The sequence below is a fragment of the Polistes fuscatus genome, unplaced genomic scaffold (assembly GCF_010416935.1).
Source record: "Polistes fuscatus isolate 324 unplaced genomic scaffold, CU_Pfus_HIC Scaffold9, whole genome shotgun sequence".
In the NCBI taxonomy this organism is placed as follows: Eukaryota; Metazoa; Arthropoda; class Insecta; order Hymenoptera; family Vespidae; genus Polistes; species Polistes fuscatus.
Genome location: NW_025113173.1, coordinates 5,987,041 through 5,995,171, shown reverse-complemented (window position 1 = coordinate 5,995,171; position 8,131 = coordinate 5,987,041). Strand labels below are relative to the sequence as shown.

Below are 8,131 nucleotides of genomic sequence, written 5' to 3'. Positions count from 1 at the left end.
ATAATCGGTACGAGCTGAAATTTCAACTTGAAATTCGAAGGATATCGCTAGTCCGATAAATTTATTACCATACTCTTACGTACGCGTATACCTATAGTAAGCGTAATCAATTGGAAGACAATTTGAAGACAATTTGAAGAAATTGTAGATCGCGAATGATCGATCCGTCGAGAGACTAACCGCATCTTCTATTCCATGGAAGGATTTAAAATAGGAAGACATTGTGTGTAATGTATACGATTGCCGCAAGATCTCGTCCGAGGTCTAACTTGTTGGACTTTAATGATTCGATTCTCGATCTGAAGATGATCAGAGTTGATTGAGTCTGAAAGAACATCGTTCCCTCGCGTGCGGGCAATCGCTACTTTGGTAGAAACGATCCGATATCAGCGGATAATCCTTGTAACAGGTCCAAGACGAACACGAACACGAAGAAGAAGAAGAAGAAGAAGAAGAAGAAGATAGCAAGGAGAAGATCTGTGTTGTATCATACATGCGAGAGTTTCCGCATATAAACGAGCGGACATGAGAAATAGTTTCATCGGTCATTGTTTATGTAGCCAATTATTGTGCCATTCGTTCGCCGAGGGTGGTGTATCACTTACAACAAATCAATTTGAAGCACACACCTTATTCCACAGGCCATTCCCATCTCTTTAAACATCGCGTCCCGCTGAGCGGACAATGTTTTGTCTCGCCCAGCTTTTAAAGCCGGCCACGCCGAGATTCTCTCAACCTACCTAGTCACCCACCTAACGATTTCTACCTTATTTTCCTTCCTTTTCGATTCGAACTCGAACAACTTCGCGACCCCAAAGGGAACGCCATTTTCTTTCTTCGTGCCACGCGACAACCCGATAAACTTTAGAATGTAATGTTTAAACCAGTACGTATGCGTTAAAACAACCTGAAATATAAAGAGAGTGCATTAGAGTATTCGAATAATTGATAATTAATCGATAGAAATGTCTATTGTTGCTTCAAATCTCCGAGTATACGATTTATTTATTGTCGTCTTCGAAATTCATCGTTGGACCGAGTCATTGTCCTCTGTAAAAATTCTTTTGGTGAAAGTTGTTTACAGGACCTTCCGAACGTTGAGCACGCGTATAAAAAGAATAATAAGCCTATTTAATAAAATTTAAGATTAAAACGTTATGATTTTCATATTTTTATCTATTTCGTGTAATTATTTTTAATGTTCCTGCGCAGTGAGGACTTTGAGGGTAAAATTCTGCTGTAACATAAAGAGAGTGCATTAGTGCATTATAATAATTGTTAATTAATCGATGCAAGTTTTTTTTATCGAATGTCGTTTGTTTACATGGCTTTCCGAAAGTTGCGCATGTGTGTAACGAGAACATTATTATAAAATGGAATTGTTTTTTTCTAATCGATCGAACGTGTTTTCGTAGTTAAATTGGAGTCTACGACTGTACCCTATCGCAGTCTCATTCGCACCGTTCGTAGCATTAAAGACCGTATTTAAGTGGCGTTTCTCCTCCTCCTTCTCTTCCTCGTTCTCCTCCTCGTTCTCCTCCTCACGGAGATAAGACTTAATGGACTTAATGATCGTGCGTGTGCAGAACACGTCGTGACTTAACTTCTTTACGAGAACTTCGTCGTACCACTAGGATTTTCCTTTTTCTTTCCATCCCGAACGTTGCGGTTTTAACTATCGTAAACTTTACCATCGATTTAAATGTTAACTACGTGACGCGTTCATTTTCAAAGGTGTTTTCCAACATATTACCGAACGAATCATAATTTATCATTTTTAATAAGCATCGCGAGAGAAACGGAATCAAAAATCATTGCTTTGTTGTAAGGATTGGTAATCAATTTTTTCTATGCGTATAATTACATTTATAAAATATAGAAATAATAAGCGAGCGCAATATCGAAATGAAACGATTCATTTATTACTTTGGGTTGCTTTCAGACTCGCCAATAAAATCGCCAATGTGGGAATCGTGCTGTGAACTTTGGCAAATCGATCACGAAGTCCTATCACTTAGAAACAAGCGATGTTCTTTCTCGTATACTCGCCGTGGGGTTCGTACAACTAATTAGCATGCTAATTAAGCGGCACCGAAGATTTTACAGACTCCACGGAGAGGGAGAGAGGGAGAGAGGGAGAGAGGGAGAGAGAAAGGAGTTCCAGGGTGATATTCTTTACTCTTTCTTTCCCCTCTTTCTCTTCCCTCTTTTAACCTAAGGCTTACTTCGACTTTCTCTTCCTCGTCATAATCTCGAGTTGATGATAATCCTGTACAAAGATAAAAATGGATTTTAACAATTATCGATCTTTCAATATTATCTTGGAAAGGAAAAAAGAGAACGAACGAACGAAGAGAAACTTGCCAAATGAAAATGGACGATCGAAGAATAAAATAAAAAAATAAAAACCATTGAAACGCAAGTTGGATACTTGAAAAAGTCCGCATTATATAAAACCGCTGAATTTATATTCTTTCGAATGATAGCACTCGATTGTCCTTCTTTGACCATAAACGTTCATGGTGCTACTTCGAATTTCATAATGTCATGGCAAAGAAGGTCCGTTGGAAAACAACGTAATAATTTCCAACTGTTAAAGGTACCCCACCGATGAAGCTATTAATTGGTACATTAATTCTGGATTTCAGAATGCCGGAATGTCTCCGGAGTCACGGAATTAAGTGTTAAACGTTTGCAACTTTCTAACGCTAATGGGGGCCTCCTCGAACCACCGACGACATTACTTTTTCTTTCGAGATGATGACTTAATTAGCAGACGGATAATTATTTCTCTTCTCTTTCTCAGCCGATAGACGATACTTTTTCTCTACCCTTTCGGCGAGGATAATGAGAATAATTACGGTTATTAGGGATTAGATTTATGACCGAGGAACCTACATTTGTGAAAGCTACAATTTGTGAAAGCTAAAATCTCCCCCCCCCCTCTCTCTCTCATACTCGTACAAAAGTCAACGAATATTTATAATTATTCCAAATTCATTCGAATGAATTTGATCGGTTAAATTAATGCTTTTATTATTTATTATTAATAGATTCATCGAAATACCCGTTTGAAAGATTTTGTTAAGTTGAACAAACTGATTCGCTTAATTTATATAATAAGTCTCGTTATGTTAATTTCGTAATTTTGGAATAGTTCTACGAAGGTTTTAACATAAATGCCAATTTCAGACTCGAAAATCTTCCTTCCCATTCTTACACCCAGCGAAGAAGAAAAAAGAAATTAATTCGAGAGTTTAAAAGCATCAACGACTTTCCCGTTCCCACGCCTCTTGGTTGGTACCACCATGACCTCGACACGCGAACCCTAAGATCCTCGAAAAGTTTCAGTAACGGTCAGGGCTAACAGTCGATGATAATTAACTTCTTCGTATCGATTTTTGGATCGGAACAAATTTTATATGAAATTCAAACGGATTAAAGGTAAAATAACAATTTTCATTTGCCAACCGCAACGACTGCAATTTCATATTTCCAAATATTTTGTCGGCTTGCAAATGTTGCAAGATGATAAAGAAATGATACGAAAAGGTATGGAAAAGAAAATATTAGAGAAATTTGAAGATTATCCTCTTAGCTAGCTCGGCAAGCTATTAAGGGCACACGAAGAGCGTTAAGGAGACTCGAAGAGAAGATGGCTTATGCAGATTCCTCGTATTAATAACTACCATCTCCAGTCTTATGCCTAAGACAAGCCGCAAAGTCAAGATCACAGAGGTTAAGGCGTGTTCAACAAGCTGCTCATGGCTACCACTTAAAGGGCCGCCCCCAGTCGTATGCATACGGAAGTGCAACGTAACTTCTTCTATCTTCTTCTTCTTCTTCATTTACCATAGTTAAATTTGCTAACTCGTTCGGATCGTCCAATTTTCCAAATCCCGTCGATCTAATCGAAATGACGACATCGATATCGGAATCGAGCCAACGAACGTTACTTCGAATTATTCCAACGATAATTATTTTCATCTAATTTTGCTTATCTATAAAAGTTCAAAAGTTCAGTCGGTGTTACGAATTTGAAGGTAAAAAAGGAGATAAAAGTAAAGTCTATAAATCATCTCTCAATGTTCTTTTACTCCGAGCTCAACGTTAAAAGGTACAATGCACGATCTGTAAAAGGTATTCGCGAAGTCAAGAGTGATATATCGCCGTGAGAGTTCTACCATTGTTTGCGAGTAAGTTCATAACCATGAGGGTGAAAGAGAAAGAGAGAGAGAGAGAGAGAGAGACGAGACCCCGCTTCGACTAACAGCTTCCTCGTATCAATATGATCACTTTTGTGATTATATAATTAACAAGTATTATATATAGAATTTCTAATGACAATGATTAAACGTTTTCGACTTACCGTTTGGAGCTTGTCTGCAAAGTCTGGCGAACATCCTTTTGATTTATCAACGAACGTTCACCTGTAACAAAGCAACGACAAAAAATATTACCAAAAAATAAGATCAAATAATTATGCGATAGTTTATAATTTTATTATACCTAATTGAATGTAAGATATGCGAGAGTATGAAAAGATTTAAAACGAGGAAGCGTAGATACTCGATCAAAGTTTTGCGTCGGCTATAATTATTCCGGATGTGTTGGGACGTTAATTAGTAACGTTAATTACGCGAAACGACTTTCAGCGAATACTATCCCAATGATTCACCCCCCATGGCCATGACTATTCGGTTTATCCTATTTGTCCCGCATAAATAGAAAGATTTCGAGATCGATAAAAGAGAAAGAGAGAAGGAGGAGGAGGGGGGGGGCAGCAGCACATGCAAATCTTTAGTTCAAAGTTTATAAGATTTAATTAACTATAGGATTAACGGTTTCGAACTTTAATAAAACCGGTTCTCGTATTTTAATTGACTTCATTCGGAGACTCCATAAATTCATCAGATTTCGTGGATATACTTTCGTACGCGCGAATGAATTTCTTTTATTTTCTTTCTCTTTTTCTTTTTTTCCGACAAATATCTGCAATCTTTCTTAATTAGCGCTAATTACGATATCTTTCGCGTACCATGCGAGAAAATATCTCAAGGGCGACAGAAATCTAATTGTGAGATATAAATTTGTTGATAAAAAATTAATCGAACGGGAAAAACAAATATATGAAAATATCGTTGGGGAATTTTCAATGTAATTCATTAACAAAGCCAATAATAAAAAGGAAATAATAAATAATTGATCGAGCCAACCGAAGCGCAAATAATTATAGCAATCGCGATGGAAATTTTTCCAAGGAACTTGGTAAATATTCGAGCGTTGTCGGGAATCGCCGTACACGTAAGAAAAGAAGAAAATGAACGGATACCGGAAAGTCGGGTATAACTCGCTCGATCGATTCTCGCGAAATGAAGGGAGAATAAAGAAAAGGAAAAAATCAGGGTGAAAGAAGAAGCACGAGATGATTGTTAACCGAACGATGGGAAGAGACGCGTAATGCGACTCGGTGAATGGACGACGATCGAGGAGCCGGAAGTAGGCTAGTAAAAAAAGCTAGCATTTAGAGAGACACGTTCGGATCATCCCGCGAATGCCTACACGTCGAAAGAGCAGGCTCGAAAGCATGTTAGGGCAACAACACGTTCCTCGGCTGTTTGACATAACCAGTTCGGAGCTGCGGGCAAGGACGACCCCTTCTTCTTCTTCTTCTTCTTCGTCTTCTTCTTCTTCTTCTCATATTCTCCTACTCACCCTCGATCTTTCTCTTACTCGACCCTGACCATCGCAATATATCACTCGCGTCGTACACTTGCTGCCATTAAGAATTCGATTTTATTCTCTCGCGTCAATTTATGATACATACGGCCGCGACTTTGCTCGAGCTGAGCCTTCGACTGACTCGAGGCCGAACCGCATCTTTGCCGAATTTCTTACGCCTGTCTTCGATGGGAAGAAACATCGACGAAATCATCGACATTTTTTCCAATCGAATAGATTCGTTATCGAGTCGAGCTGCTTCTCTTTGTTTGCGAGTACTATTGAGATAGTGATAAGTTAATTATATTGATGGTAATTTAAATAGAAAATCAAAAAAGATAATGGTAATAAATCGTAGATGATATTATCGTTGCTAACGATAACGTAGACAGGACATAGTTGTTAGCGCGCTTTGCCGTATACTATCTCTTCGATCAACCGTTAGCCTTACCACCAAAGATACTTATTAGTGATATAACTTCTGTATCTTATCGGTATATGTTACGAGTCATTTTATAGATGAATTTGTGCGCATTCGATCGTTCGGATATTACAAAAGTATGTCAAAATGATTTTTAATATAATAAATTATGCATTCTCCAAATTTCGCGCTGGCGGGGAAAATTGAAGAAAGTAAAAATATATAAGTTTGGAATATAGGAATGGCCCGTGGACGAAATCGTGCAGCAGTGCTATGTCATAGCGCGTCGAGATATCTCGAACCATCGGATTACACCTATCCTTGGCGCCTCTCACCGAGTTATCCCGACGTACGACTAATTGCACGAATAATTGCATCGACGATAATCGCATCGACGCGATTAATATTTCTACCTCCTGCCGAACATCTTTTTAATAGCTTCATTATGTTTTATATTCGATCATAGTATCGTAATATTATTTTCATTTATTTATTTCTTCGATTTTAATTTGTTTTTTGTTTTGTTTTATTTTTTTTTTTTACTCGGAGAAATCAAACGAACGTAACTGACCGCAGTCGCGATGAGTTTCATTTCAAGTTTTTATTTGAAATATCTCCAACTTATTGAATCGTCACGCGTTCGAGTTCAGTATGGATTTAAGCAAAAAATAAACTCGATTCGCCGTAGGTGTTCTCGGTAGATCGATGATCTCTCTCTAGGATATCAAATAAAAAGAAGAGGAAGAAGAAGAAGAAGAAGAAGAAGATGATGATCGAAGAGAGACGTTCGAATGATTAAAGAAAAATAAAAGTAGTTGGTAAAAATTCCGAGGACGTTGAAATAACTCTTACGATTTCTAATTTTTCATCGTAAACGCATAACGTTAGCAAATCCACGAAGCGTCCGCGTTGTCCTCGATTTGACGTTGATGAATCAAGACGCGTGGATAGGAGGGAATATTTTCAGCAAAAACGGATCGAAGATGAATCAATCTGAAGAGCTATTAAAGGAGTTGAGAGAGAGAGAGAGAGAGAGAGAGAAAGCGGCATTAAATTTCATTACATGCACCTTGTTTTGCGGGAATATGATTCCGAAGACCTACCATTGAGAAGATTGTTAGTTCTCCGTCATTCTCTGACAATTTCATATTTTATTCGTGGAATAGGAAATTTTGATTGAATTAATAACAATCATTTCCAACATCTTTTACATCGATATATTCAATCGAATCGAATCATTCGAATATCCGATACTGACAATCCTTAATTATCATCTCACGGTTAATAATCGATCATTATTTTGAGAGAGAAATTCGAAAGAGATAATTATATATTATACCAAACGATGACGATACGCGTTAATGTCTACGCGAGCGTGTATGATTGATATTACGTATATACTTTGATAAATGTACTTGTTAAATGGCAGTAAACATCGACGAATAATCGAATTAAATTATATCGTAAATTTTCGTAAAAATTCCGATCTCGCGGCAAAAATTGTTCGTTTTGAATTTTTGAGGAAGCATATTACTTTCTCTTTCTATCTTTGTTGATTTGTACATACCGAAGGTGGTTTATTTATAAGAACGGATCGTGACAAGAAACAAGGAGTTGCACGACAACAACGACGAAGAGAAGAAGAAGAAGAAGAAGAAAAAGAAAAGACGAGGATAACGTGACCACCCTCCGTGTACGAATGGTAAACGGATACGAGCATCTGGACACCGGATACCGTGGTTCGTTACCCTTCGCATCTTCCACACCGGAAACCATTCTTCGCACCGAAGGTAAACGCCCTCTGAGCTTTCCGCCAACGATCCGCTTGGCAGATCCGCTTGGCAGATCGTTAACGATCTCTATGTATGTATGTATGTACGTCGAACTTATCTTTCTAGATTATCTCGATACCTCGTCGGGTTCCTTTTACGAGAAGACGAGATCGACTTCGTTCCGCTTAAACTTTGTAATAACCTTTCTCTCTCTCTC

The 8,131-nt window shown here is 38.0% G+C and overlaps 1 long non-coding RNA gene across 1 annotated transcript; it reads left to right on the top strand.

The window, feature by feature from the left end:
- The first annotated feature begins 1,796 nt into the window (after positions 1 to 1,796).
- On the top strand, positions 1,797 to 5,369 carry LOC122525289. Its single transcript, XR_006305743.1, has 2 exons — positions 1,797 to 2,559; positions 2,649 to 5,369. It is a non-coding gene; the product is annotated as an uncharacterized LOC122525289 (long non-coding RNA).
- The last annotated feature ends 2,762 nt before the right edge of the window (positions 5,370 to 8,131 follow it).